This window comes from Serinus canaria, chromosome 1 (assembly GCF_022539315.1).
Source record: "Serinus canaria isolate serCan28SL12 chromosome 1, serCan2020, whole genome shotgun sequence".
In the NCBI taxonomy this organism is placed as follows: domain Eukaryota; kingdom Metazoa; phylum Chordata; class Aves; order Passeriformes; family Fringillidae; genus Serinus; species Serinus canaria.
In genome coordinates, this window is record NC_066313.1 from 89,024,512 (window position 1) to 89,041,423 (window position 16,912).

Consider the following 16,912-nt stretch of genomic DNA (forward strand, 5'->3'; position numbering starts at 1 on the left):
AGCAAAAAAATCATAGGTTATACCTTAGCCTGCATATTCTCTGATGTGACTAAAGCCTGCAAAGGGCACACAGTGTGGGTCTCCATAGCTGTAGAGCCATAAAACCAAAGGTTAATCCCAGCTAACAGTCCCCTTCTCCCTCCCAAATTCTCATCTCCTTTGTTATATTTGGATTCACAGATTAATTTTTTTCAGGCATTCTAAATGCTGTCAGTAAAGACAGTACTGTGGCAGCAGTTTTTATGTGTTCCTTTTTTATGCACAAGAAATGTAACACGGGCATGCTCTGCTGTCCATTAAGGATGTGTTTCTGGAAGGTCTGATCACTAAAAACATTATCCCATTGCTTCACTCTTCATCACCAAATGGACTTAATCAATCCCAGCTTTTTTGAGGAAGATGATGATGACTCTGAAGATGGAACTACTGAGGAAAAGGGGCACAAGTGCTCCCACTAAAAGACTGATAGTGAGGACTTGGTTTCAGGAATGCAGCAGTAGGGATCCTTAAGGAGGGTGATCTGCTCCAGAAAGCTGGCATCTCTTCCAGGTGACAATTACTCCATCCACCATGTCATATACACTTCCCCTGTGCCTTTAAACTGAATGTATTTTAGTCATCTGCACACATCCCATCTTCCCCACAGAAAAAGTGATTTGCTTCCCAAACAACATCCAGAATTTCACCTGGGTGGCTGATGAAAGTTAGTAGAGCAGGATGTTCAAGAATCACTAGTGGAATTCCAAACCCAAGGACAGGATCATCTAGGGAACTGGTCCTCTCCTTGTGCTATCCAACACAAATCAGGGACATGGTCACTGGAGTAATCTTTGCTCAGATTTGTGATGTGTAGGCCACCAGCCTCAGGTACCTCTGTTAGTTATGTACAGGTCTGCCTGGGATATTTTTTATTTTGTATCCCTAAATACAAGCAGGGCATCTGGAAAGCATTATGCAAACTGACTTTCTCCTTCAGAAGAACGTATGGGATTCCCAGATATATCCCAGGAGTGAGAAGCAGGTAAGAAAACAAAACAAAAAAAGCACAGAAACTGCAGTTCATCTTAAATATATACAACACTCAAATATTTCAGAACTCCCCAGCTGCTCTCAAATCAAAATAAATTCAGATCAAAACCAAAGTAGTATCAGAGAAAAGGGCTGTTCCTGTGCACAGAAATTTTGCAGAACACAGGTTTAACTTTACTTTATAAGGCTCTTTATTAAACCACAAATTATACTCTGCTTTGCAGCTACATGCCTGGACTTTGCTGCTGTTCTGGATACTAATAATATCTCGACACATTTCCCTATGTACAATAATTTCATTATCTTTAAACATTTAAAACAATTTGTGATCACTACTACCATATATACTATATGAATATGGCAAAACAAAAAACCCCACAGTAAATAGCTAAAAAACAACGGGCTACTATGAAAATTGACACAAAAAAATTATTTTAAGTTGCAAGACCTAGAAGCCATCATAGAGTCACTGTGCCTTGATCCGTTTAGAGCGAGCTGCAAAATTTTCTGCTCGGTCACAGTGGCACTGTAGCACCTGTACACCTTACTGCAAAGGTTTTAACCTGCAGGAAAACTTCTAACACTGCAGAATACCACCAAAATGCACCAGCCAGGCAGGCAACAGATTCTGATGTGCCCTGTCTTTGTACCCATGGACACAGGAGACTCCTGAACCCCTCATCCTGGATCATCTGCACTGTTGGAGGCATTCAAGACTCAACCAAGCATGTCTCCAATAAGCAGATTAGCTTTGAGCTGGTGGTTGGACAAGATGATACCCACAGAAGCCCTTTCCAATCTAAATTATTCTAGAATCATCTGGTCCATTTAGCTCCCTTGCTGTTATCCAGTTGTGTTCACTGCTTTAATTCCCACAGAGGAAAAGGGAACCATTTTCCGTGCTTAATTTATGTCAGTTGTTTCAATTTCCTAGTGAATTAATAATTTAGCAGAATTTTATCTTCCTCATTTTAGAGTTATGCGAAGAGGCCAAGTGGCAAAGTAAAACATTAAATTATTTACAAGCTGTACACACATGCAGGCAGATAAATGGTGCATCATATATTTAACAGTTGTTAGAAAGTACAAAAACAATAGGCATGACAGACAAAGTCCTCTGTCTAAGGAGAGAAAAGTAATCTTCAAGCTTGTGTTAATTTTTTCAGACATTAAAAAAGGCTAAAGCAAATGTATTTAAGGTAGATCCAAAGTTTGTACAAACTTCAGAGCTACCAGATTAAACAGTGTCTGTCTGCAAATGAAGGAATGAGGCTCCACTGCCCTGCTGGCAAAATTCTTCACAAAAGGCAATTAAAACCCTGTTCCATGTTTTAGAAAGATGGAACTGAATAAATCACAAGTGTGCAGAACTGTCAAGAGTTGGCAGGGGATTAGGTTATCACAGACTGGGAGAAGAAATTAAAAATTCATTTGTAATGGGTGGACAGTGCTATTAAACAACAAACAAATCCTAAATCCTCAAGTCTCCAATTACCAATCCTATTCAGTTTGCTTGAATAAAAGATTATGTCTTCTTATTTTGGTGCTCAAGAAATAAGGAACTAATATTAAACTTCTGAATTTTTATACCAAATAACCTCTACACATGATGAAGACAAGGACAGCAAACAGAATTCCTCATAATTCAACCTTTCTAAATGTATTGTCTGCCTTATACACGCAGCTGAACAACTTCCTTCAAATAAAACTTAACCAGAAATAGATCTGGAAAATGGAAATATTTTTGAAGCACTGTGCTCTGAGTATTTTCTACAAAGAATCTGCAAAGCAGAGCAAAATATCACTACATTTCCCCCTCTCCACCCTCCCCCCTGCAACTTCACATTCTTCTTGAAAACTGATTTTAAATATATTTCTTTCTTAATGTACATATATTTTACACAAAGACCTTCTGTTAAAATTCATCTGGCTATCTGAACCCCCCCTTCCCCTGCATGCACACAGAGAGACATAGTCATTAAAGGATTGGCAGAACAAGATCTCCTTTCTTTTCTGAAGGGGGCCCTTCCAACAAAGGACCTCCGAAAGCAGTATTTATTGTTAGGTACTGGGTGATGCAATCTTCAGCCATCAGCAGTAAAGATCTAGGATCTGCTTCCTCCACGTCCTAACAAGCAGACACAACTCTTACCCACACTGCATTTGCACTCTTCTACCCTCTGATTCTGACAAACTCTTCTGGCATGTCACTGACTTTGGGTTCAGCAGGAACCCCTGTGAGCACCTACAAGTAGCTCCACCACAGCCAGAAGGTTGTTTTCTATCCATAGGGTGTTCAGCACATAAGCTCTGGTGGAATGAGAGCAAGTGAAGGGGTTAAAGCACCTACAACCTTGCCAGAGCTCCCCAGAAACACTCAGTCTGGTCTGGAGCTCACTCCTTTCCCTGATGCAAGCCCCTGCCTCCTCTCACTGGCAGAAAAACCACCAGGTGTGGGAGGTAGAAGGATCCCCTGCAGAGAACAGGGGCTGCTGGCACAGGGTGGACACCAGCCCACAGCTTGGGGAAAGCTGGTCAGTGAGACTGCAGCAAAATGGGAAAGGAGGCTGGACAGAGTCAAATTCCAGTGAAAGGAGACACTACAAGGAGGCTTCTGGAAGGAAAGGAACTTGGTTCTGGGGAGGGACAGCTGGGGACTGAAAGGAGTGAGGGCAGAGGAGATACAAGCACTGGAAGGGAGGTGTGGTGTGACCCTGGGTGCAGCAGATGGACCTCAGGCAGGAGACCTGAGGAGGGACCTGCTTAGGACAGCAGTAACAGGAGCAGAGGCCAGGATGAGAGTTCACCTCTCAGGACCCTGAGGAGAGGAGAAAGCACCTCTACCATGCCAAGGAAACTGCTTCTGGCTTTGCCAGAATGTCCCTGTGCTTCCTGTTCAGTGCTGGGGATTGATCCTTCCCTTGGAGTAGCTGCTTTGCTGCAGCATCTCAGAGAAAACAAGTGAGGAAGACTTGGGATCATCCTGTTCATATTGCATTGACACAGAAATGCTGCCTAGCATGCAGGCAAAGATAAATGGGGAGAAACAGGAGTGTACATGTGCAAACAAGGCATCATAATAAGAAATAACATAATACAGTTTATTTTGAAAAGTTTTGATGCTTTATGGGGTGCAATTTTTAATAAAGCAGAAAACACAATGCCTTGGGTGAGCAGCCTACTCTTTCATGATCTTATAGCAGACAGAGCAAACACTGGGCAGCCATACAAACCTTGATGTACCTTGTTTCCTTTTCAGAATATATCTCTTGCCTCAATTCCATTATTTAAGGCACTTTTCCAATTGAAATATGAAATTTAAGTGCTTGAATATATTCTCATCAAATTGCAACACAAGAATTGATAGCAGACACAAAGTATAAAAATACATATCTCTCATATTAACTTTGCAAATATTATAAATTTATAATAAAACTTAATAACCAGTAAGTGACCAAAATGTTCTCAGATAACAGTTAAGATTAATAATTTAGCACTGAAAAATAAGTTTGCTATGAATATAGACTTCTAAATGAAAAGACAAGCATCTTATAAGTAAGTTTCATATCAAGGCTAGAAAACCAGCAAATAGCTGCCACAACAATGTTTTTTTCTTGGACAAATGGCAAATCTTAACAATATTTGAAGCTCTCGACAGATGGCTCGGAAAAAATCAAATATGGTGTCTCATTAAAAAAAATATCATTGCAGCTGATTGCTTACACAGACTTGAAAGTTGTTACTAATATAATGTACATTTTTTCCCTAGTTTAGGCAAACCTTTTTCTCTGATTTTGGACTCAGCTAAGGCAAACCTGTACATTGATAGACTGAAGGAAAGAAAAATGAAAGTCACAACAAAATGTCACTTTTTAGACTCAATGTGCACACTCAGCTTTCAGCCTTGTGCCTTCCCAGATCACCATCCCATGACACTTGTTTCTTTAGACATAGTGCAACATGAAAATGCAAAGGAAACAGAGTCTAAGTCAGTCACTGGTTGCACCTCTATCTCATTTATTCACAAGGTGAGTAAAAAATGTGGCACTTGAAGAAATTCTGGTACTGGCTTACACATACTAGAATCTGAATTTCCCTGTAATTTCTAACAGTTTTGATCTTCAAAGTAAAATAATACTTAACACATCATGTATTTGTTTTAGGAGGTGTGAAAAAATTAAGAGCTTGGATAAGTGGTACCAAAAAAAAAACAAAAACTATTTCTACCTTTCTCAGCAATCAAATAAAATCTTGTGTGAAAACAAACGGTGTGCAGATGTCACACCTTGAAATTAGTTACAGGCAGAAGACAGAATGAACTGAAATGTTTCTTTTTCACACAACATGGAAGACTTGGAACATGATACTACACCTACTGGAACGAACTCCAGGATAACTGGTGAGCTCAAAATTCAATTAAATCTTGACAGAAGCATGAGCCAAGAAGTGAAAAGACTCAGTCAAGAAACTGGGCCTAATGGGCAGATCTCTGCAGAAATCAAGTACCTGCAGTATGGAAACAAACAGACCAGGCAGATTCTCTCTGCTCTGCCAGGCAGCAAACCAACAGCCATAACATTCAACACCCATCTCAGACCTGAAGTTAACCAAGACAGTAAACCTCTAAAGAGATGATTGGACTTGATTCAGTTATCCAGGAAACACAAATTACAGGAGATGGTCACAGGAGTTTCACCATTTCTCCCCTTAATTAACTGCACACTGCTAGTGAAGGAGCAGTCATGCCGCAGCCCAGTTCCTCCTGTGCCATGACCATGTATTCCATGACCATGACCATGTATGCCATGACACTCTTGCCCTGGTATCAACTCAAATCAAATGACCTCAGGATGAGGCAGGGCAGGCTGCAGACATGACAGTGAGCACACTTCTCTGTCCTCAAAAAGAAAAAAAAAGGCAAATTTCTGTTTAATCAACCAGCAGTTTAATGGTTCAAACCACTGCAAGGTACCCATCTCGCACCTAATACAAGAGAAACCATGGGAAGCCAAAGGCAAGGGAGAGAAAAGATAGATGTGCTTAGAAAGTGGTTTGAGATCACTGTTTTGAAAAACCTTAAAAAATAAAAACTTTATTAAAAATCATTGCTGTTGGGTTTTTTGCTTGTTTGGGTTTTCTAAAATGGACTCATTTATTAGGTAACAGCAACATGGTTTATTAATAGCAGTCAAACTGCTGCTTGACATTGGAAACTTCTGTGTGTAGAAACTGCAGTTCTGTTGACTGCACATCTAACAGCTGTCAGAACCTAATAAGCTCACCAAGTGTTGACTCTACACCATACAAACTCACAACTCCACATCAAGTACGGCAAAAGGGGATATTTTACATCATTTTTCAAACAATTTCTTAAAATACGGGGGGGGGGGGGGGGAAGCGACAAAGATGGAAACTAAAACATTAGAGCAAAAATGCTATTTCACGTTTTAACTGTTCTTAGCATAGCATTGGTTGCTTGCTGACAGAAGCAGCCGAGGTGAAGAACAAGAGCAGCAGCAGCCCCGGATATCCGAGTTGACGCAGAGTCGGCACTGGCCAGACCCTCCCAGGCTGTCTCCGCGTGAGACGGGCGCTGCTGCTTCCCTGGGCTCCCAGCCCTGCCGTGCCCTGGCCTTATCAGGGAGGAGATGCTCAAGTGCCAAGCTCTGCCTCGCCCTGCTCCCTCCCATCCCACCTCACCTCACCTCTAGGAAAGGAAACTCAGGTGGCTGAGCTGGGCAGGAGCCACAAGCAGACTGTCACCTCTGCAAGCAGAGAACCAGACCTGCCAAGAGATACATGGGGCACTCACTCCTTCTTCTCCCAAACAAAAACACTGCTCAAAGCCCACTGGCAGCACTGTGCCGTAATGGGCCTGACCTTATTTCTGCTGGGAATGTTCCTCCCTCCCTCCCTCCCTCCCTCATCAATTCCACCACGCTTGTCTGATGTTTCCTTTTCTGCTGTGTCAAATACAGATAACAAGTTACTCGAGGCAGGGATCTGTCCAGAGGAATATAGCTCACCAGCGAAGGGCTTGGCAGGCTGTACAAAAAATAGAGCAGAGCAAATGACCAGCCTTTAAAACAAACAGTTTCACTTATTTATAGCTAAATAACTTACTAATTCATTGTTTAATGTGTTATTAGCAATACATTTTAAAAATCAGGCTTTGACCCTGAAAATTCCTTTCTAAAGGCATAAATAGTTAAAATAAGTTCTTCCCTCTGCAGTTACTAATGCATTGATACTTTTCAAAGTCTGAGGTCTCCAGCATTAAAGATGCAATAAAATCAACCCAGACACTTCTAACAACTTTTTCCTGAGTTCTTTTCGACTCCAGTAAATTGCAGCCAGAGCAGCTGCTTGCGAAGAACTCTGATCCCAGTGAGATGAAGGGGCCCTGACGGACAGGGTGGCCCTTGAAGTCTGTAGGGCAGGGTCTGCAGAGAAACAAGATCTGCACACCCCCAGCATAGCACCCAGCATGGCCCTGCTCCCTGCACAGGAGAGCAGCACACAGCTGGCAAGACCCCACAGAGCCTAATGAGCGAAAATACCCCCCTGTAAGGCTAACCCACAGCTGATCTGCTGCCAGGAGCAGGCAGCAGAGAAAAGGGCTAGGAAAGAGAGGAAAAGGGTTAGGAAAGAGAGGAAAAGGGTTAGGAAAGAGAGGAGAGTGGATGAACACGTCTTGCTGCCTTTTCTTCCATGAGTATCTCTAAAATTGAATATTATAAACTACATTTGTAGCTATTTAAGGACACAGGTCTAGCTCTCTGTACCAGCCATGCATCACATGTCTCACATGTCAGAGAAACTTGCAGACTGGCTGTCAAACCAGTGAGACTGCTGGTCCAGGGTGGTGGTGATACAGAGTGAGTGGGAAGGCTCCTCTGTCTCGTAGCACTGCCTGCTCCTGCTTCCCTTCTCAGGCAGGATGCACACCAAAGAGCCACCAGCCACACTGCAGCTCAGGGAATGGCCACGTGCAGAAAGTCAGGAGCTACTTGATGGAAAAGGATGGGAGAGGAACTCCTGAGGGAAAGGGGGGGAACAGGAGGGGCTTCTCTGCAATCCAAGTGCCAAAGGGTAACACCCACAACCCTTCCTGCCTTGGCAGTCACACATCAGGCCTGTCTCAAATACCTGCATTTCCCTTCAAACTACTCTTGGATCTCTAAACTCTCACCCTTCTTTGGGGATAAAATTGAAATCCTGCCTCTTCCCACCATGTCCAATAAGAGTTCCCTGCAGCGTCATATGAATGTCAGGCAGAGTCTTTACTGAATTCAGCCCTGGACCATTGTCCTAAAAGAATCATTGTGGGGTTCAAGGGTGTTTAAAAGGAGTTTCAAATAAAGCTCAGACTAATTGTTCTGTTTCCATGTTTTAAAAGGCACGTGGCTGGATGCTGCAAAGTTTCTTCCTGATTTCCTGAAGGCTGAGTGGGAACTGTTAGTACTACTTTAATTTGGATGATTGCTAAGCACACCTTGCAAAATTAGCAATGTAGCCTTTAATGCATACCTTTACTCTCCTTCTGCAAAATTATGGCAGCTCTCTGTGCCACCCAGACCTTTTTAATTCCCTGTTAGATCAAAATGTAAACAATTGCTTTGAAAAACACCTCCCACTGCCACACTGAAATAGTTCATCTTCTGTCTTCATACAACAACAGAGAGAAGCAGTTTCTATTAATATCCCTCTCCCGCTCCAGGCTTTGTGGTCTCAAAAAAATACAGGTATACAATTTTCAAAGGAATTGACTTTGAAACAATGATGGCACTGAAGTCAGATGCAGATTGCAGTATCCTTGAAAGGCAAGTAAAGGATGAGCTGGGAATAAGAAGCACTGAAGAGAGTCAGCAGAAGAAAATGATGAAAGTATGGAATTAGAAAGCTAAAAAAGCTATGTGTTGGTTTTTATTTTTTTCTTACCTTTACTTCACAAGTGATTTATCTGATGTGAAAAGGTCCTTTTTTTTTTTCCTGTCAGCTATTGGCAGCATTTTGAAAACCATCAACAACTTTGATGACTTCCTTTTGATCCCTCCAATGCACTCAGATGCTCTTTGCCTCTCTTTACCTTCAAATCTTTAATATCAGAACTCCAGTGTACATCCCACAGGTCACTTGCAGCTTTAGCAGCTGTGGCACAGAACCCAGAAACAGAATTTTTGACTGTGGCTGTCCTCAACAAAACCACCTGTGCCAGGAACACAGTAAATGTCTGGGTCCTGAGCAGACTGGAGCTATCTCATAATTAGAGCCTAGCATGTACTCAAGCATGAATAAAGTAATGATGATGAATTTTCATCACTCTTGTGATTCTGTGAATGTAGGTCATGTTCCATCCTAGCTACTGAAGTTATTATTTTTCAGACAGTGGATTATGCAGGCCCAGCTTCATATGAGCATCTATGCCCATCTATGCATAGATGCCCATCTAAATGCCCATCTATGAGCAAAACATCCAGAGAATCTTTTTATATCATCTCATTTCTGACAGCTTTTTGTTCTCATCCAAGCTGTACCAAACACACCTGTTTTGCTTCCTTAGCCCACCTTTCCCCTTCTCCCATTGTCAGCAGTCCCCAAAGTAAGCTGGAAAAATTCCTTTCCCAAGCACAAACCCTTTCTTATCTACTTTATTTCACTGAATGTTTTGGTGAGACCTTTAATTTTGTTTTTCAAGTATTATAACAAGAATAGAGTATTTTATATAAATGTACTTTGCCATTACAAACATGCTGAAAGGCTGAGTAAAGTGTCTCAAAAAAGTGAAATGCTAAGTAAGAAAGCATCAAGCTTCCTTTTATAAATCCATTTGGTAATAACAACCAAGGTCCAGACTCAGCTGGAAGCTGATAACAAAAGAAAGCCAGCAGAAGAATTACCCTGTGTTTGGACAGAGGAATTCATGTATGTATCAACAAGAGGATACAAGATGAGTAAATTTTGTCCTCCCTCCTATACCCAAGACACCTGCCTGAGAGCTCAGGCACTTCTCAGAGGCAGACTGGGAATCAGAAAAACCCACTCAGCTTTCACCTCACCACATGAATTACCAAATGACTCTCTCCACTGCAGTGAATCTGAAAATTGCAGATGTTAAGATAATGGAAATAGAGAACAACCAATTCAATTACAAATATTCCACAGAAGCAGGATCCAGAGCCATAAGGAACATTTCAGTTTGGCAGGGCCTTTCACAGCAGTTGCTTCAGCAGGCATCGTTCCTGCAGTGACACACACAAGGTAAACACAGAAAGAGGAAACAAACCAGTCACACAAGGCACTGGTTCATGTGGTTATGGGCCAAAAGCTGATACAAGACTGGTTTTACAAAGCTCTTGTTCAAACACAAGGCATGTGACATGGGGTAACCTCAAATGACCAGCCAAGTATGGTTAGCTAACCTAACCATAGGGTTACTTGGGAGAGAAAATCAGCAGCCCAGGACAAAACAGTGACCAAGGGAAATGACTTTGTTCATCCCAGAAGCCAGACACAGGAGTGTTTACAAAAAAGGCTGCAATTTATCATTTGATATTTTTAACTGTGAAGGTGGTAGCCTGGAGTAATTTTTAAAATCAGCTATGTGTATTCTCATCAATTGCTATTTATATAAATTATCTTGGTGTTTCATATGCAAAGCCATCCTCCCTTTAAATCCATCAGATGATAGGCAGGAATTGAAAGAAAAGGAAGATACATTTCTGGCTCAACAAGAATTGAGACTTTAAAAGAACTAGGACAGTCACTTCTCAGTGCAAATTTTCTGCCTGCCACATGAAATGCTGAAGGCAGAAAGACTTTTAGTAGAACTGTCACTTAGCAAATGCCTCAAGCACAGGAAGGGTGACAGCATGCACAGCCCTGAAGTAACAGCACAGGTGAAAAACAGGAGCTTATTGCACAGCAGTGCAGTTCTCAACTTGCCAAATACCTGTTTGCCCAGATTATCAATTTCAAAAAGGTTGAGTGCTGCCAAGCAGCATTGCACACCAAAATCTTCCAAACATAGCAGTACCATGCTGTACTGTGCTTTATCAGCTCACCACGATTTGAGTGCCACATTCAGCAGGAGTCTGCCTTGCCTTGTGCCCTCAAAGAGATTTAACTTCCTAAGGGAGCATCACACTGGCTCCTACCAAGTTCAAACACCATCAGCCTTCACATGAAGCTAGAAACATTTGGGGATGGCTATCACAAGGCTTCTCCATTTCAGCTTTCTCCCTTGCTGAAACTCACAGCCAGTTACACCTTTGTGTGACCAAGTTTAACATTTCTTCATTGCCTCAAGGGTTTCATTGTGTCCCACTCTCTGCTGCTCCAGGGAACCATGTGGGAAGCCAAACACCCAGATCCATGCCCCTGGAAAACCACAACTCAAATAGCACTTCCTGTCAGTCATCAAGAAATTTAAAGCATTATTACAACAACTCAAAAGCCACAAAAAGAATAGCAGAGGCACACTGAGGATATAAATAACATCCAAGACTGCTGTAAGTAAGGGGATCTCTTGTCCAAAACTGCCCCACTCTGTGCAGTCAACCTCCAAGATGATGATTCCATCTCTACCTGCACCCAGGACTGTGTGCTTAGGCTGACTGTTCCACAAGGCTGCACCCATGGTTAACAGCTGGCCTTCCAGACAGTTTGCATCACCAGAAAGCTGCATTCCTATGTGTGGTGAGCCAAGTGGCTCATGCCTGAGCTATGTAGTTGTGGGGATAAGTAACTGGAGAGAGGTCAAAATAGCTAACACAGTATTGCAGGGTTAACTCAGGAGACCTACAAGTGATTTATCCATATAAAAGCACTCAAGATCCTATTCCTTCTGTCCAGAATGAAAGCTGTTATTTAATGGGACAAGACAAAAGAAACAGTGGAACTAAGCCAGATATTGTAAATCAGCACGCTCAATCTTCCAGCTGAAATGCAGCGTTTCAGATACTGAAAACCTTAAGAAGTTGCTGGAGCTGACACAAAAACAACAAAATCTCAGGTAGCTGGCTTGATCTTCTCCATTAAATGAAAAAGTGAGTGACCCAAATGCCTCCTACTCCCAAGTTTTGGCATACACATCAGCTGAGAGCGAACACCTTGAAGACACCTCAGCCTGTGTTACATGCAGACACTCTGTCCCTGCTCTGTGCTGCTCCTTCCCTGCAGAGGTTCCCTGTTATTTGATATGCACAAGGTAATCTTGTAGCTTGGCTCTCTGTGGTTGGAAGCATGGCAGGCAGCTGTGCCAGGCACTCCTGCCAAGAAAATATTCTGACACAGCATGATTATAAAAACACATAAAAGGAAAAGGCTTTTTTCTTCTTTCATATCACTAAGTACTAAAATCCCAGCAGGGCTCTCCCAGCTCTGCAAGCTTTAAATATATATACCCAAAGTCCATAAACTGAAGAGGAGACTTAAAAATATACACCCCACAATCCCATGAAAAGCCATTCTAAATGTGCCATCATTTACTGTTTAATACCTATTTTTGGATATGAAGTCAGTGATAGCTGGGGTTTTTTTTTTTGGAAGGGGGGTGTGGGGGGGGAGAAGTTGTATGTAAAAAAAAAAAAAAAGAAACCGTATTGTGATGAAGTGTTTTGGGACACAATATTTAAGCAATAGCTTGGTTAAAAAAAAAAAAAGTAATCAACCTTAATGCTAATCAATTTTTTTTTCAGATTCCCAAAAAGGCAGCCAGCTCTTTTTACTAAGGAAGATTCTGTTGCCATCTCCGAACCTTACTCCCACTAGTTTCACTAGATTCAGCTGTTTCAGTAGTAAAATTAGGAGTTTGGTTTAGGCTAGAATATGCTAAGAAATGGATGCCATGCAGGTGCTCCCAGGACCCAGGATCTGTGACAGTGCCATCCTCACAGAAAACGAGAGCAATCCACTCCTCAATGCTTGTGTCTGTTCAACTGCAGCTCTCATGCTTACTTTTGAAATTTTAAACCTCATGTCAGGAAGGGAAAGCAAGCTCATACCAGCAGAGGCATTCCCCACTACCACTAAAGGCCACCTGGGTGCAGTGGACGTGCCCACAACCTGCAGATTTCAGAGCTCTCACATGGATCTCTCCAACTTTACCAGCTACATAGAAAGCTGAAAAAGTTGCCAAGTAGTAAATCAACGCCTTCATGCTCAGACCTGCCTGCTTGCCAAATTAACAGAAGCATACAGAGCACTCTGCCACATGGAGAAAGACTTTCTGAGTTCCCAAAGCTGAAAATCAAGCAAACCAAGGACAGAAGCTACAAGGATAAAAAAGAACAGGCAAGCTCACAAGAGTGCAGGGATGGGGAAGACAGGACAGGACAGAAGAGGTCCTTCCAGCTGCCCAGAATTTAAAATGTCCCTTCAGTATAACTGAGCATGTTCCTGTCCTTGCAATAATCTAACTCACCCCAGTGATTCTGGTACCTGGAGATGGTGTGTCCCTTCCTCCCACATCTGTGCCTGATTTGTCAAGACAGGTGAGCCAGCATTCAAAGCTTCAAAAGCCTGCCTGTCAGGAACAGAAAGCCAGAGAAATGTAAAGTTTGGGCCCAAACTGTGACTAAAACTGAAAATGCAGAGCTACTGAAAAGTGACTGAAATGACTATGGGACACTACCTGCACTTAAAATACCAGCACTGCATACAGATTTACTGAGGAACCACATGTTTTCCTTCTTTGCTTTGCAGATGTTTCTTCTTTCTGCAGAGCACTAAAATTGTGTTTGAGGAGAGGAAACAGATGGTAGCTGCTATAGTGGCACTTTTCCAAGGTGGAAAGAAACCATTATAGTGGGGTTTCCACAAGCTTAAGACTGAGAATGTCAGATTTGTATTGCCTGTTTGCACGAATTAAACACATCACTGCAAGGCTTCCAAGTGATGCAAATGTAGGGTAGTGGCTGACACTGAGAGCTGGTGCCTTAACACTGTTTGTGGGTCAGTCAGAACAAAGGGAGTCCTAAGCAGAATCCCCACAGCAGTCAGTGATATGGACAATCCATGAGGTCCCAGGTCAGAACTGTTCATCATCTCAGGCTTCAACCTCTGAGCTACTGCTCCATGGGGAGGGGAAGTCCTGCCCATAAACGGAAATTTGTGGAAGAGGGTTAAATTTAACACAGCAACAGAACTGAAAAATAAGAAGAAAAATAAAAATGACATCCAAAGAGAAATTATGTCATTGTCCATCAAAACAATAAACACAGAAAAACCAGGACTTTGTTTTTCAGTATTGATAATAATTTCAGGGTTTTTTTCTGAAACAACTCCAGAATTCTAATGAGAAAAAAAAAAAAAAAAAAAAAAAAACACAACCAGAGAATTTCTTTAAATCATTTCTGCCTTTTATGGATTTACATGAGAACAGCAAAAGCAGTTAGTCTGGTCATCAAAGTCCAGGTGGCCATTTGATAGAAGGAAAGTGGCTGGGAAGATTGAGGAGCAAATCTGGGAAAAAATAAAAGAAGATGTCATGGGAACACTCTATACAGTTGTTGGGAAAGTGTAGGGCACAAGGTGATTTTGAACGGTGGAGCAGGAGTCAGATCTAGAATATGAAGCAGATGATAATATTAAACTAGGGAGCATGATTTTGGCAGCTAAGTGTGTCCAGAAGGAGAAGATAATGTAAGGTGTTGGAGAATAAGGTGAAGGTGAGGAAAACAAGAAATATTCAGTCAAAGCTTTGCCAGAGAAAGCTGTCCAGATTTGTGAAATGTGGCACAGGAAGGCACTCGAGGGACTCAGTGAGAGGATCACACATTGCTGTGAGAGTAAGGAGAGGTCAGTAACTTACCATGAGGGCTGGGAATGTGAGTAAAGCAGAATTTGGTCAGAGCAGAGGGAGCAGATCTCTAAGGCAAGTGCTGGTGTGGCAGAGAGGGATGAGTAGCCCAGAAAGGTTGTGTGAGTGGCAGACTGACACAGAGTGGGGACTTGCCACTGGGAAAGCAGCCAGAGGCACAAAGGCTGTTCTGGTAGAACAGTGAAAGATTACAGGCACACCCAGATTTACCACTCCTAACCTCAGGCACTGGGAGATGCCAGGTTGGGAGCTGAGCTGCTCCAGGCTTCCTGGCCCCCAACCCAGTCAGGGACAGGAACAGCCAGTACATTTCAAAAGGTGGAAGGACTTTCCTTCTTAACATGCCCCTTCTCTCTTGTTTGGCACACAAGGGTTTTAGAATTCCTCTTCTGACTCAAAAGCTTAAAACTACCTGGGATAAATCTCAGCCTGCCTGCAGCATAATTCAGGGAAAAAAAAAAAAACCAACCCACAAACAACTAGCTAAGGAAGAAGAACAGGTTTGGGGTTTTTTTCCCTAGAATCCTACAAAGGAGAAAAATCCCTGGATGCCTGAAGGTGGGCAGCTGTACCGGGGAAAACCAGGGGAACCTCTGCATTTCAATTACTCCTGAGAACAGAGCCATTGAAAAAGTCTGAACGTGATCTTGGGCTGTTAAGGAAATCTTTCCTTACAAAAGGTTTCTGAACCAGCAGAAGTGCTGTGAAGGCAGACAGAGGATAATTAGACCCAAGGACAGTGCACAGCCCAAGAATGGGAGACAGCAACAGAGAAACTGAGCAACCTGAAAGCAGCAAGGGAGGGTGTGTGGGGGTGGGGGGGGGGGGTGAGGGAAAAAGGAAACCCAAACCAGTCACCTATAAATACAACCAGTGGCTGTATAAAAGCACTGCCTGTGGCCTGAGAATACCTGCACAAGGATTATAACAGAGAGGAAGAGAGAGAAGGGGGAGGAGAGGGGCCAGCTAAATCACATGAGTATAAAATTGCCTGTAAAGTAAATGCTGCCTTTTCTCTCTCTTTTTTTTTTTTTCTTTAAATATGCAAGTTTAACAAGCTAAAAACCAGCACATGGTCAGAGCTGCCAGCAAGTATGCAAACAGCATTTGGAGCTGCTGGTGGCTTACATGAAGGTCACAGTGTACCTGCAGCTGCACAGCTGAGAGACAGGCAGTGTCACAGGCAAACCTCCCACTCTGGAGCCTCCCTCTCCTTCAGCTCAGGAAGAAAAGGCTCCCACATTCCCAACCAAATCCTGCACAGGTTCTTAAAATTTATCTTGCCACAAAAAAACTGGATCAGCATTTTCAGGAGAGTGAAAAAAGTAATGTACAAATTACTAAAATAAACTGCAACAGACAATATGCCCTAGAAAATATCAGACTGGCTTTCTTCTTAAGCATTCAGAAAACCAAAACAGGAAATGAAACAGATATCCAGATATTTAATAAAGACGTGCTTTGAAAATAGGAAGAAAATCAATAGGAAAAACAAGGAAGGAGAAAAAATGTGTATGTGACCTTTACTTGTAATTTAATGCTTGTTCTTGTCAGATCAAATCTTGTTTCCCCCCAAAAAATGTTAAGAAGGTAAAATATCTTTTTTTCCCTATCCAAGAAAACAGAGGCAGCTGATCTGTTCATTCCATATTTGTCTTTTAATCTATGTGTTCATCAGCCTACAGCATCAGCCATCTTGCTAATTATCTCCTTCCACCACATGGAAATTGAAAAAGTCACCCTTAGGAAACAGCAGACTAGGAAAATGAGAAGATAAATTCCAAGTTTTGATACTGCAATGAATAAACCGTTATAGTATTCTCTATTTTCAAATCACGGTTTTGTCTCACATGACAAGAAGATGCAACACTTCTATAATCTGTCAACCAAGAATAAAGGGCAAACCAAACAGTTGCAAAGGATGCAAAAACCACCTCTCTTGTCTTTCCAGGTAACTTTTTATTCTGAAATATGTTCACATTTCTGCATGAGCAATAGCTAGGATAACACTTCTAGATCTAATTAAAGATCACCTCATCGTGCACTGCTTCTTAGTTCTAG

At 42.2% G+C, this 16,912-nt stretch overlaps 1 protein-coding gene across 1 annotated transcript in view; it reads right to left on the minus strand.

The window, feature by feature from the left end:
• The window catches only part of MCF2L (MCF.2 cell line derived transforming sequence like), a 121,968-nt gene that overhangs the window by 104,151 nt on the left and 905 nt on the right, over nucleotides 1-16,912 (minus strand). The gene's annotated exons all lie outside the window — the stretch shown is intronic.